This window comes from Erpetoichthys calabaricus, chromosome 8, assembly GCF_900747795.2.
Source record: "Erpetoichthys calabaricus chromosome 8, fErpCal1.3, whole genome shotgun sequence".
NCBI classification, from domain to species: domain Eukaryota; kingdom Metazoa; phylum Chordata; class Cladistia; order Polypteriformes; family Polypteridae; genus Erpetoichthys; species Erpetoichthys calabaricus.
This window is the reverse complement of record NC_041401.2, coordinates 64,980,194-64,994,816: the sequence shown is the minus strand read 5'-3', so window position 1 is coordinate 64,994,816 and position 14,623 is coordinate 64,980,194.

Below are 14,623 nucleotides of genomic sequence, written 5' to 3'. Positions count from 1 at the left end.
AGACAATTAAGGTGTAAGGCTTTTAACATTTAATTATTGTACAGTTATTTGGTGGACTTACAGGAAATAAAAGGCCTTTTATCAATGGTCTGTACTGAGTGTTCTCTCTTACCAAAGCTTTTACCTTTTAAAAGTAGGTTTTTGTGAGAAATTACTGGGTTAATAAAACATCCGCGGTTTACGTTATATTCTATTCCTGTTTTTGATCTGGTTCATGGTTATAGTTAGGTCATAGAAAGGATTTTGTTTTCCTTTTTCATTTTTTAGTGTATGGTGAAATTCTAGTTCATATTTCAGTTTTGTAATTTAGGACTATTTAAGATGTATTGTTGGATTATTCTAGTTCTGGATTTGGGTAAAAGATTAAAGTTAAAGCCGAAGTAACCTCTTGCAAGGTAAATTTGAAACATTAACTTAACCTGTGATTGAAGTTGCACAGAATGTTCCTGTTTTATTCAATGGAAGATTATGAAATTGTAAAAAAAATATATAGTGTGCTTGATTCAAGATATCTGAATGAAAGTTGAACTTTCTTGACAAATTACCTTAAAGAATAAGTGTGCTAAATTTCAGCAAAATTAGAACTTTTGGAAGAGGAGTTGTTTCATGTGGACAGAGAGGCAGGCAGGCATATGTGCCAACCACATTAGATGTTCTTCACATTACATGTGAACATACCTAAAAATTGACATTACCTGTTCTGAGATACACAGATTCTCCTCTTCAGTTCGCTCATGAGGTACGTGCATCAGATGTTGAAGAGTTTCACTTTCCTTTGCAAAACAATCAGCCAAAAAGAGATATTTTGAAGTAAGTAATGAAGTATTATTGACCATCAAGTTAGCACTAGATGGAAGGTGACACAGACGATAAGAATGTCTTATTTAAAAAATATGAACCAACTTAAATCTAAGGCAATCTATCTGAGCATTCTCTTTTACATCTTTCAATATGATTTTTCACAATACCCTGATATATTGTGAATTTCCCATTGGGATTAATAAAGTATCTATCTATCTATCTATCTATCTATCTATCTATCTATCTATCTATCTATCTATCTATCTATCTATCTATCTATCTATCTATCTATCTATCTATCTATCTATTCAGTATTTTTTTTATAACAGTGTGATGACAAGGTTATAAATAGAGTTCATAACCCCTTTTTAACTAATAAAGATTTTGGACTCTGTGATACTATCTGTAGGTTATTTAGTTGTCCAGGATCAAAAAAATCAACTCATTTTCAACAATATGCTAGCTGTTTTGGATTTTGTTTCTAAAGTAGTTCAAACTGATTCTTCAAAATGGAGACATAATAAAGTTATTGCAGAAAATAGATGGTTTAAGAACCAAAGAACTGATTATAAAGTATTTTGATCACCTAAAATAAGTTAGCATGTTGAATCATATTGTTATGGTCTCACTTGGTCTCCAAAGCAGCTCTGTTTTCTTTTTCTGTTCCTTTCTATCAATATCACTTTGAATTACTGATTGTTTTAATGCCTTTTTTGTTAAGGATTGAGCTCAAATAAGTTATACATCCATTTGCACCTGATTAATCAGTTTAGCTAGATTTAGAAGAGCCACCTAAGATATTGCCATTTAAGAATGTGTGTGCTTACAATCCTCACTAAGCCACTGTCTAATAGTTGTCTAATTGTAATTTTGCTCCAGGAACCTGTGCTTCTACTTTACAGTCTAATGATTGTCTAGTAAAGTTTTCTAATTTTGTTACTGTATTGAAAATGATGGTTGTGGATTTGCTTTGTCCTGTTGTAAGAGTCAGGTTTGGCAATTACAATTTGTTTGCAGTTGAGATTTGTATTTCTGTTATTTGAAATTGACAGTTTGTTTTTTTTTTGTTTTATTATGGATGTCGTCCTTTATTTTACTTCACTTAGTTTTTCAAGAATCTTTAGTTTCTTAGTCTTTCTTTCAAATCAAAATTAAGCATTAATTTAGTGTTGTGTCTTAGTAAACAAATTAAGGTGGAAATAACTTTTGGTGAAAGTTTTCTGGAATATGGTGTATATCTGCTTTTTTTTTGTTCTTCGGTAGAGATTGTGGAAAGACAGCCCCCGGGCACCAAATGTCCTAAAACACACACATTTATTTACAGAAAGTCTTTTAACACCCGACACAATGCTGTACTCAGCCCACACTCAGTCCCTTCTTTCCTTCTGTCTCCGGCTAATGACTGAAGGAAGGCGGCCTCTTTTATATCCACCCGGATGTGCTCCACGTACCCTCTGACAATCTTCCTGCAGCACTTCCTGGTGTGGCGGAAGTGCCGCATGAGCACCCGGAAGCACTCCAGGTGTTCCTGGTATTTCTTCCGGCGGCACTTCCGGGTGTGGTGGAAGTGCTGACATCCAGGACTCCTAAATCCTCCAGGCGCACCCTGGTGGTGGCCACAGGCCCCTGTAGGGTTGAGCTTCCATGCTCAGTTCCCATGGCTCCCATACAGACCAGGGTGGCTGCCCTCTCGTGGCCCAGGGGAGGTATAATCCCTCTCCTGGTCCTTCCAGGCATCCCAGCTGGGCATAAGCCCCCAGCTGACCGCCACAAGATCAAAAAGTCTTAACACATATGAAAGTAGGGCTGTATAATTTTTGAAAAATATCTAATTGCATTATTTTTCACAACTATTGTGATTGTAATTTAAATTGAAAGTTAAAATTTTCTGTTGGCAACTTTCATGTTTCTGTACAAAAAGAGCGAAATAAAAAATGAAGCTGCTACCTATATGTATTTAAACAGCACAATTATGGGACTATTATAGCTATATTCACAACAGAACAATAAAACTAATACAAATAATGAAAAATAACTACAGTAATTATCTCGAGAGTTTGTCCTGTTTACTCCCATACCTTTCAAATGTATGTTATATGTGTTTGTACTATGTTTGTCACATTTTACATGTTTTACTGATGAACTTACTCGTTTACTAGTTATACTTAGTTTGGTTTTAAAAACAAAATGAACAACACAGATTTAGTATTTAATAATTTGTTTTCATCAATGAAATTAGCTGTTTTCAAGTCCTGCTAACTGTGCACCTCACTGATTATGTGCTTCCATTAATGTATTACATGTACTCTTTAGTGAGATTTTGCTGGTGCTGCAAAGCATTCTGAGCTGAGCCACTTAAATGTCTGGCCAATATAGGTGTTTTAAAACACTAAATACACTTTATTTTTTAATTCATAAATGAGGCAACTCATTTTGTCACTTTTGGAAAATAGACAAAAGTTAAAAAAAATGGATGGTGGTGGGACAGACAATTGTAGTCATGACCATTACATTCAGGGGATGAATGCAACGTCTGTAAGAGCCAGTTGTATAAACATACGTAATTGTCTGTATTATGAAATTCATTGCATATATGTATGTTTTAGAAGAAATATGTAGACTTGACTCCAATTGAACATCTCTGGAGAGATCTTAAAATGGCTGTGCACCGACGCTTCCCATCCAACCTGATGGAGCTTGAGAGGTGCTGCAAAGAGGAATGGGTGAAACTGGACAAGGATAGGTGTGCCAAACTTGTGGCATCATATTCAAAAAGACTTGAGGCTGTAAATGCTGCCAAAGGTGATTTCTCCGTTTTTTTATTTTTAATAAATTTGCAAAAACCTCAAGTAAACTTTTTTCACGTTGTCATTATGGGGTGTTGTGAGTAGAATTCTGAGGAAAAAAAAAGAATTTAATCCATTTTGGAATAAGGCTGTAACATAACAAAATGTGGAAAAAGTGATGCGCTGTGAATACTTTCCGGATGCACTGTATATGCAGTACATTTGTTATACAGTATTTGCTACTACTGTTTTTGTAATTAGTTGTTGTTATTATTTATTACTAACTATTAATTTCGTTATTATTTATAGTATATTATAGTATGGTTTGTTACTTGTCAAGCACTTTTCCTTTGTGTATGTACAGTATATGTTGCACTGTGGTTCTGGGGAGTGTTATTTCATACCAGTGTATGCTGCAATACGGTGTATGGATTGCATAGCAATAAAGCCACTTGCCTTGACTTGACTTGGCCAGCTCACATCTTTGACATACATCATAACCTCAACTTTACTTCCCAGGGGTAGCCCAAGAACAGAACAAAAGTCAAAAAATACAATAGAGTTGACTATTGACAGTGAAACAGAGCCATGAAGATAGTGATGATGGTGAGCTGGTTACTATGTTTGCCTTTCAACCAACAAATCTTCTCCCATTAAATTTAACTTTTTCATTTTCCACACTATTTTTATCATGACTCCAAATTGTCCTGGCTGGGGCTATGTTGTCACTGGAGTTATTTATTGTAATCTGTGGTTCTTTTCACATGAGGGCAACAAAGAAGCATTCCAATGCTAACAATATGAATGTACCAAATTCAGCAAATTACAAAGTATAATCAAGTTTGGTAATATGTGATTTGTAATTACTTTTTACCTTTCCACTTTCTCACTGAGGCAATGCACAGCTAGATTATGTTAAAAAATGTCTTGGAGACTGGAAAATTAAAATCTTTGCAATTGCAAAAATGTTAGTTTTCAATTTTTTTAAACACACTTCTACTTTGAACCCAATGAACTACACAAAGAAAATACACTTTCAAACAGAAAATGACAAGCAAATAAAATATGACATAAAATGATAAAAAAGCAACATGCAACAAATGCAAAAAAATACTGTAATATATACCAAAATATATATGTATTGTACAGTATATACAACGATAGTTATTTCCTCAAAAAAAAAGTTGCTTAAGAATTGCGTTTAAAAAGGAAACAAATTGAGTGAGCCTCAGTCTGCAAAATTACTATCACTTTGCTTATGTCTGTTTCTCCATGTGCTTGCGGGATTTTTCTCAGGGGACTCATCCCACTTCCCAAAGGTGTGCAATAAGGTTCACCCACAGCCCCAGTCTGGCCCGTGAGTAATTAACTGTTTTATAAAGTGTATTTCATTCTTAAGGGATACTTTGATTTGTCTTACCTGGGAAGTGATTAGTGTTTCTATCACTCTAGTTTCATTTTATTTTTGAAGTTATTTTTTCAAAACAGAAAAAGTAAATATGTTGCCACTGTTACAAAAGAAAGCATCAAATTCTTGTAGTAATTTTCCATCAATTGCAGTGCTGAATGAATTAAGTAAAAAACATATTTATTAACCTAAAGTAGCCTTTCTTAATCTTCTTGTCAATAACATTTGTCAATTCCATTTAAACAAAAACATACTAATAGATATACATATTGCACACTTTTATGATTATTATATTAATAATAGTTTTGCAAGGATAATATTTTATGGTTGTGTCTGATATGTGTTACATCTTTTCATCCAGGATCTTAGGGTTGCAGTCCTGGTCTGAGCAGTGTATTCTTCTTACACTCTCTTCTCATATTATTTAAATAATATTTAAAAATAATTAAATACATTTTTAATTTTATTTTGATTGAAAAATAATGTCTTCATTTTGGGTGTTGTTGTTGATTGTGCTGGCATCTCACGGACCCAGCTTCCAGAACCCCATGCCCTATTGTTGTCTGTGTGGATTGCCATTCTCCCAGTATCTATGGGGGGGGGGGGGGGGGGGGGGGGGGGGGGGTTCTTCGGGTCTCCAGCTTTCCTTCCATATTTCCAAAGACATGCAAGATTACATTAACTGGGCTGTTAGGTGCCTTACACCCAGTGCTTCTGGCATATCCCACTCCACAACTCTGAACTGGTTTAAGAAGCTTTTAGGAAGTTTTATTGTACAGCTTATATCCTATTCCATAATATAAATTCACCTTAATATGAAACATTTTTTCACCACTTTATTTCTTATGATAGTGAAAATTATTTTCATTATTATACTAAGTTATGGTTTTCATAATACCAAATTCAATTTTCTGAAACAGTTTTGAGGAAAACAATTCTATCCATTTTCAAACATGCCTATCCAGATCATGTTCACATGTTCATAAATAAATTTAATTAAAGGGCAAAATATATGTTTTATACATATTCGGTATTTTAATCTAAATTGCAACTAGCCAGGTAGCAATATAGCAACCATAACATAGCTGGCTAACTGTGACGTCACCATAGTCTAACTGCGTCAGTGAACTCCTGATTGTGATAATGTTAAGTCTTCACAGCAGCCTTTAGTAGTAGCACTTGATCGGGATTAAAGTCATGCAAATCATAAAGCACTTTTTCAAATACAGTAAGTGTGAATGTACCATTGTCAGGTTACTTCCCAGGAGTCCCTATATTGATGAGACATCGTTTTTGAAATACAGTATAACGCGGATTTTATAAGTGCTGACAGGCGGATGGGCTTCTCAAAAAAAAAAAACTCAACAGTTTAAAAGCTCATACTAAAACGAACATTGAAGCAGGAAAGAACACGTATACGTACACGTGAGCAACAACGGAACGTCAAGCAATTAGGTGCTGTCAGATTGATTAGCTGCCGTAATCTGGCCCGATGCTGGCATTTGAAATTCACACTAAGATCGAAGTGCGCCCAGCCCAGAGCGACCTGTTACCCACTGCTGTACGCAACCATAAAACAGAAGGAGAACAAGGAGTAGATCAGGTGCAATGTACCATAATTGTACCGACAATATGATGCCGTGTTTACGGTGATCCGCTTCATTAATTAAATGTCACGAAAAAAATGTTAATTTAGCTCAAATGGCTAATCTAATGACTCAAATTCAGGTTGTAGTTGCGTAACAGCCACTACTGGCAATCCCCAGGTCCTCGCGACCCTGCACTGTGAAACAAACTAGTTCCAGAAAACGTGGCCTGATGCATTTACGACTCTGCTAGCTTCCCATGTAAAGGTAAAAAAGGGATCGATTACGACAAATCAACGCGGGTGTTTTGATTATTCCAAATGTGAAATCCAGCATATCCCAGGCGAATTCTTTATAATTTCAGAAATATTTTCAACAGCATCCAGTTTTCGTAGTCATGCCTTGTTGGACACCTAATTAGGCCTTGTTATGCTGCAAACATGAATAATTAAATATGTATGACATCACGACCTGTTCTTAAACGGCCAAAAAGCTTAATGTTACCACATTGCAAGCTAAGCCTTTGGTCATAGCAGCACTCATAATGTTGTCCGCGTTATCCGCATACATACCACTGTTTCAGCTTTGCTGTTAATTTTTGAAATTATAATTCTAATCCAAAAACGAAGAGGATGTCAGGGGAAAAGTACGAAGAATGTGGTAAAGAAACAATGCAGGAACAAGGCGAGGACACCGCCGCTGCTTGCTCAGGTGCTGTTTTCTGGCAGTAGCGACGAGAGACAGTTTACTGGAAATGAATAAATGTATACATTTCAGGAATCTGGCTTGGATCGTAGGCTGCTTAAAGCGCCCCACTTGCAGTGGTTGTGAAATAACCCCCCCCTCCCCTCTCATCTCAACTCCCCCCAAACCAAAAGTACTCGAGTCTCGCGATCCGGCCAGCTCTTCGCGGCACGTGCCTGTACTCTCCTACATCCTGTCCATTTGAATATACTCCGTGCTCAATGGCCAAGTCCTACAGTATACAGTACCGTACATGGGTTCAGGCTACGAAAACGTTCATGAAGTCTCCACTGCCCTAATTATATGACGCACAAAGCGGGACGTGAATGTAAAATTCAATATGGAATGACGTTCACAGTTTTCAGTGTGATTAAGACTACAAAAACACATTTCTAATTACTCTGAATATAAGTTGTGAGTCCCATTGTCTCAAGTATTCACTGTAGCGCTGTTCGTGTGTTACCATTAATTCAGATGTTCGCTATTCTGCCATGACTTCAAAAACAAGCAAGCAAACAAAAGACAAAAACAAATTAACAATGACACTTGCCCTGGTCTAACATTTGGGAGATTGGCATCCTACTCGCAAAGGTGCCTTAGCATATGCGAGTAACCTATCCAAGCTGACCTGAATAAAAAGTTTTTAAACGAAAAACACGATATAGTTGGGACACGATCAGAGCAGGTCACTTTTATGAGATGTAACATTTCAAGTTTTACAGGTGCCGCAAAAAAGGGGAGAGATGGTAATTCTGAACGAGAGCCCAATCGTGCACCGTGAAGAAACAACTCAAGACAAATATTTTTTTTCCTGAAAACTATGCATGACATTGGAGAGTCTTCAAAATAAACAAATAAAACAAAATGTTGATTTGAACACTACGTAAATACTGCAGTTAACACAAATGCGCCGGACCTTACAGATGTTAACAAAAAGTTAACATGTCCGTTTCTAGCTGTTAAGCATCAATGCGCAGTTCAGTTCTGCGGAGCCCATTAACAGTGACGTGGTTGACAAAGGGGCGGCACGGTGGCGCAGTGGGTAGCGCTGCTGCCTCGCAGTTGAGAGATCTGGGGACCTGGGTTTGATTCCCGGGTCCTCCCTGCGTGGAGTTTGAATGTTCTCCCCATGTCTGTGTGGGTTTCCTCCGGGCGCTCCGGTTTCCTCCCACAGTCCAAAGACATGCAGGTTAGGTGGATTGGCGATTTTCAATTGGCCCTGGTGTGTGCTTGGTGTGTGGGTGTGTTTGTGTGTGTCCTGCGGTGGGTTGGCACCCTGCCCAGGATTGGTTCCCTGCCTTGTGCCCTGTGTTGGCTGGGATTGGCTCCAGCAGACCCCCGTGACCCTGTGTTCGGATTCAGCGGGTTGGAAAATGGATGGATGGATGGTTGACAACGACGCACCAGACAGCACCAACCCCAAAAGTGGGCTTCAAGGAGAGATGTTTATTTAGATCCAAGCAGCTCAGATATATACAGTACTAGCTGAAATACAAAGGAAATACAATAGGAAAACAAAGTGTTTTTTTAATTGTTTGAGAAAAATCTAATTTAAAAAACACAACTTTAAAAATAAAAATAAATTAGCAAACAATGAAGACTCACTAATGTGCTTGTCTTGCGGCCTTGTATGTATGTTATCATTCAGCTGACGCTCAGAACCGGCCAACTCTATTTAATTTGAAATGCAACAGGGGCGCAGTGGTGCGCAAGCATAAAGAACGCAGGCAGTCGCCTCCAGTTCGCCCTCTGGTGGTCGTTCCGAGTGTCAACTGCATGATAACATGCATACAAGGGCGTAAGATCATCTCCCCTCCCTACCCAGAAGGGGGTGGGTTAGGGCTGATTTCATTCATTAAATGGGAAACGTCTTATTACTTGAAAATGGAAACAATGGCATATAGTAGTAGTTTTGTGCTAGAGGAATACTGTCGCCTTTACCACTTGTCACAAATAAACATGAAACAGGAGGACTGACCCTTAAAGTATTTCAATTATAAAAGATAGGTTATACCTCAAGCTTATGTGTACTTCAAATTTGTTAGTGCATTTTCTGGCAAATCTGAGTCTGGCCCTTGATGTGCCAGATGATGTACAGTGAAGCTGCTCTTCAACTTTTGACCAGCATGATTGACTCATTGATCATTAGCACTATTACAGTGAAAAATGAAACTGTAGTACTTGCATTATTTTAGCATATTTAATTATACATAAGATTCTCATTGATTTCTTAGTGGTGTAGGACTGAAATCCATCAATCCATTTATTATCAGATGCAAGGCAGGTGCCATTTCTTGAAGAGCACCAGTCCATCAAATAAGGAATGAAACTCATGCGATGGAATACGTCTAGAAATAATATTCCTCTTGCAAAAAATTATTTTTCCTTTGTGTTTTATGTGCATTCTCTTGATTTATTGGCTACCACAAACACTGTATTAGCTTAAAAAAATTAAAAAATGAAATTATCAGGAAAAAGCAACTGTCAATTCACACCTTCACAAGGACATCATTCATTCTTAATGCATTTTAAATTACAGCTTGTTGTGTTGGTTTGATTGTTTTGCTACTAAAAATAAGAACAGCACAAATATCTTAATTCATGTTTTTTTTTGTTGCCAGAAATCTGACTTAATGATTATTATGTGCTGTCTTTTTAGAGAACATTCTCATTCATCTGGCCACTGGCCTCCTGGCTTTGACTGAATGCTTCACTTCTAATCTCATCCTAAAAGTGCTTTCCTCAATTAGATTACTGTGTAATGTATTTACAAACAGGAGTTTCTGAAATCATTCCATTCCTGAAAAACAAAACCACTTTTTGTAATTCACGATAATTGCATTTGTGTTTAGAGAGAACCAAATGAAGTCTAAACTTTTATTTTAAATAATCAAGGTTACTCCTTATTTTTGACACTTCATGATTCTCATATGGGCTCATTTGACAGTCTGCTCTATTTGATTATGTTGTTCAAATCTTGAAAAGGTTATTCCACCTAATTTAATAAACGTTGTGCTGAGACTAAAGTGTTTCAAGATTTTTGCAAGACCACTTTTAAACTATTGTAGGGCGTCCACTCTCCAAAATGTACTAGAATAGACTACAAGATCAGTTACTCTTTTACTGATGAAGTCTAAAACACATTTTCTATGATTTACAAATGCAGTAGTCCATGCCTGTACACAATAAAATGTTTTTCATTAGACGCAATACTTTACATAATACTCCTTCCTGAGCTCATGGTCTTCCACTCATCTGTAAGCTTTATTACTAAAATTATACTTTTTAATGAAATTATTTCAGCACATGCTTAACCATTCTTATTTCTTGCTTATTCTTTTGCTGGTCCACAATGTTCTTTTGCCAAGTATCAGAACTGCACTCTGCTCCTCACCCAATGACCCCTTTCAGGGTGTTGCTTGGGATCAGAGGGGTAGGACATTAAAAGGGGACACTCTTCTTGGGCTGTGGACTGCTATTGTTCCTTTCTTCAGTCAGTCAGTCATTTTCCAACCCACTATATCCTAACTACAGGGTCACGGGGGTCTGCTGGAGCTAATCCCTGCCAGCACAGGGTGCAAGGCAGGAAACAAACCCTGGGCACGGTGCCAGCCTTCCGCAGGGCACACACACACACACACATACACCCACACACCAAGCACACAGTAGGGACAATTTAGAATCGCCAATGCACCTAACCTGCATGTCTTTGGACTGTAGGAGGAAACCCACACAGACACGGGGAGAACATGCAAACTCCACGCAGGGAGCCAATTCTGTTTCAGAAGGACCACAATGGTTTCTGATTTTTCTGATCTCATAATTTAAAAAATAATCATTCTGTTAAGTGAACTGCTACTTTAATTTCATTAGATGGCTCTTTTTAGCCTTCCACCCTCAGAACCTAAAGTGTCACTTGTAATCTTTACTGAAATTTTGAAAATGCTTGTTGCTGTCAATAGCTCTCATTGCACCATTATGCTCAGTTTTTTATTTACTTGCTTTTTTATTTCCTTTCTTCTTAACCAACAGTGAGTTTCAAATAGCAAGGAGGTGAACATTTTCACCTGTTTTCATTATTAAATTACCATTTCATCAAAATGCTTAGAAAGTTTCAGGACTTCTAATGCTCTTCAGTTCAGAAACTAATTTGCTGTTTTTCCTAGAAGATTCAGAGTAACAGAAACATAAACCAGAACATTTAAGTCTTCCATTAACTACAGAATCTGGTTCCTATTTAGAAATTTTGATTGGAATGAAAGTCGGCAGCTACTGAAACCCTTCATGATCCAAGACTCCAGAAATCATCACATTTAACATTTGGTACTACTGTAACTTCCTCCATATCACAAATATTTAAGTAACCTTCATTGACATTTGATGTCAGTGTAAAGGCAAAACATTTTCAACTTTTCTGCTTTTAATGGAAAAGCACTCTCAGCCTGTTTCTGGTTTTGGCTCTTGTTGTAAGTGGAAAGGTATCATTAATATATACTTGACATACTTAAGGCCTACTATTTTCATTTAATGATTGTTGTGTTTTTGGATTTCACTTAAATGTTTTTAGATTTTTTCTGATATTACTTTTTGGCTCTTACTTGTGTTTTCAACGTTATGTAAAAAGTCAAGTTCATTCATGTTCATAGTTCAGATCTAGGGTCTTTGGGAAGCACAATCTGTAATGGGTGCAAGGCTGGGAAAGACCTTGAATGTTCTACAATATATCACAGGGACACTCCGACTTACATCCTCCAACAGCCATATTTATGCAATTCAGAGTTGCCAATTAACCTAATTCAGCAAGTTTGGGGATTTAGGAGAACCAGTTGCTTTACTTTTCACCAGTTCATCTTATCCTGTCCTCTTCTGATGTTTTCAGTCTCAATATTTACTCCACCACATCCATTTCATGAAGATGTCTCATGGAGTTACTTTTTACAAACATCAGGTTCTGAGGACTATGCTGGACAACCTGTCATGCGGTTACTGGCAGAATACAACTAAATGGATCATTACAGCTCACCTTGTTAACTTAGAATCTAGTTGATATTTTAGAAACATAAACATGAACATTTCATTCAGATCGTTAGATAGCTAGTTGCATGATTTTGCACTCCGTACAAACAATAAACTAAATATACATTACAAAACAATCTAAAATTTTAGGCAACAGGCATTCCTGGGAATACTAGCATCAGCATCTTGTCTTTTGACTGTTGTCTAAGTTTTGTTATAGCTACACTGGTTTATTCATCATCGTTGCCCATTTTAGTGCATATATCAAACTGTGATTTCCCTAAGGGCAATCTGGTTAATTCAGTCATGTCCATCGAAGCTTTTCACATTAAGCTACCAGGATGCTCTGAGGTATGGCCCAACAAATTTGCTTTTAAGGATATCAAAATGTTTCTTCTTACTGTAAAAAAAACATATAATTAAGATGACTGGGAAATATAAATTGTCTCAGCACACAGAATGCACCCAGTGGTACACTGCAATCTTGTCACGGATGTCTCCCCAATTTGCACTTGATCTTGTAGGCTTGGTGCCCAAATCCTAGTGACCCTTTCTTGGATCAAGGGCAATCAGAAAATGAATGGATGAAATGAAGAAGCTCAAAATACATTTGGTAATTGTTGAAATGCTGTTCCAATTTTCATATGTATGAAGTTACTTTGGGAAAAAATTACACTTTCTTCAAATAGTAAATTTAGCTTTTGAAACATGTTAAGTGAGTTTTGATACACCTCGGTTTGATTTCCTTAGCATAAATTGAAGATGTCCTAGGGCATGATTTTGAAATACCCTGAACAGCATTTGTGACATTTTAAAATACAAAAATGAAAAGGGTATATCAAAATGCTATTTATTTCAATAGATGTATTTTTAATCCTCTCATCCAATGTCTGAACCCATTGTTTTCTTTATAGGTTCACAGCAAAAGTTTAAATCAAGGACCAACCCTGGATGAGATGATAGGTCTTCGCAGGGCACAAGTTCACACATACCCATAGTCATTCACACTGGGGCAGTTTAAAGTCACCAGCTAACCCAAGAAGCATGTTTCTGGGATGTGGGAGGAAGCCTGAGTGACTGGAGAAAATCCACATGAACCCGGGGAGAAGTTTTACCTGGAGATGTGAAGCAACAACGACGGCTACTGCAGGCCAATACATTTTAAATTAATTAAACTCAAGACATGTAAAAATGCAGGTTGGCTTATTGTATTGATGAAAGTAGCACAGATGTTTAAAACAAGCATACTACACTTTATGGGTTTTAACGAGATTCGACTTCTTCTTCTTCTTTCGGCTGCTCCCGTTAGGGGTTACCACAGCGGATCATCTTGTTCTATATCTTCCTGTCCTCTACATCTTGCTCTGTCACACCCGTCACCATTTTTACGAGATACGACTATGTATCTGAAATACATTCAATTCAGTTCAGATAGTGTGCTCAGAGTGGTGGGTCACACATTTGAGATTTAAGCAATTATTTAAAGATGAGGAGTTCTCACACATTAACAGCTGATTGTTTGAAACATATTGTTATTAATGTCAGAAAATAGTCTAATTTATGGATTGTTATCCGAAACTTCAAACATGTTCATCTACATTTTTACACAAATTATCTTTGCAGGGCAAAATGTGAGAAATTCAAGACCAGAAGAAGAGCTCTCTGTGCAGATTTCTCCAGACCAAAAAGAAACCTTAGCAGAAAGTCACTCTGGAGAAGAGGCTGTGCGATCAGCAAGCTCAGAGGTGCATAATCCAGCTAATCGTCCATCTGATTTCCCTCACTCTCAGAGTTTTAATGAGGAACCGGCTCAGAGAGTGCAAGGGAGACCTAGAAGTCGGGAACAAAGAAGACACAGGACCAGAGATGCAGTCAACCATTCACCTCCTGATGTTCACCGGGTTGCATACCGAACATTTTCATGCATTTGGATGGAAGAAGGGGTATGTACATTTATTGGGGAAATATACATTCCTGTGCTACACTCTGAAGCCGAAGCAATAGACTCTGCCAATAATTTTCGAAACTGGCACATGCATAGTGAAACAATTGAAGAGGAAATTGAGTATTTATTATCACAAGACACGGATGCGTCTGTATCTGAGGTACTGGGGACAGTAAGAGACATTGATTCTGCTGCGAGTGACAGTCCTGACAGCAGTGGTGATGAGAGTGAAGGTCTAGATCACATTCGGTTAATTTATGATTTTCAGATTATAAACACAGATGTCCGCCATACCCGAGGACTTTCGCAAAGACAGCTGGACACACTGTCCACCAAG